Source organism: Cryptomeria japonica, chromosome 8 (genome assembly GCF_030272615.1).
Source record: "Cryptomeria japonica chromosome 8, Sugi_1.0, whole genome shotgun sequence".
In the NCBI taxonomy this organism is placed as follows: domain Eukaryota; kingdom Viridiplantae; phylum Streptophyta; class Pinopsida; order Cupressales; family Cupressaceae; genus Cryptomeria; species Cryptomeria japonica.
In genome coordinates this window covers 86,462,814-86,463,687 of record NC_081412.1, presented here as the reverse complement: position 1 = coordinate 86,463,687, position 874 = coordinate 86,462,814, and positions in this window count along the sequence as shown.

Below are 874 nucleotides of genomic sequence, written 5' to 3'. Positions count from 1 at the left end.
AATGATTTCCCTAATGACACAAAAAAAAAAAATTGCTTGCTCATATGAATATCTTCATGCATATAGGGAGATTTTGTTTCGACATACCATCTAGCTTCAACATAATGCTAGAATATTTAGGTAGAAGAAAAGGCCTATTAGTCCCACCTAGGCTCCTTAGATGCAAAAGTAGTTGATGAAGTTAAAAGAAGTGGAAATCACCATTAGACATTTTGAACTAGTGTCTAATCTTGTCTTGATAAGAAAGAAGAATGAAGAAATAAGGTTTTGTGTTGATTTTTGAAACCTTAACCTTAAATTTGTCAAAGATAACTTATCCCCTTCCAAACATGGACCATTTGTTACAATGAGTAATATGATTAGAATTAATGTCCATGATGCATGGCTTTGTAGGGCACAACTAGGTAGTTGTTAAGGAATTATAGCAAAGTAACAAAATATTCACTACTCAATGGTGTACATATATGCATGCGAGGATGCTATTTAAATTGATGGATGTAACATAAAAAATAAATAGATGATTAAATATATTAACTTGCAAAAATGCTCAAACACCAATAAGAAATTAAAAAACTATATGAAATAAAAATTTAAGACTACCATGTGAACCAAAGGAATTGATTAGAAGAAAGTGTACCAACATCATAAGAACATAACTAAAGTAAAAGTGCATTCATATGAACAAAATATAAGGAAAGACAAAGATGAGCAATGACATTCACATGAATATAAAGACAATTTGAAAGTTGTTAACCTATCTGTTATGTTTGAAAAATAAAAAATGAAAGACCAAGACAAAATCACAAACCTTTTGATTAAGATCCACAACGGAAAAAAAATCCAATATAATAAAGAGCCAGGAAAAAATCTTAAT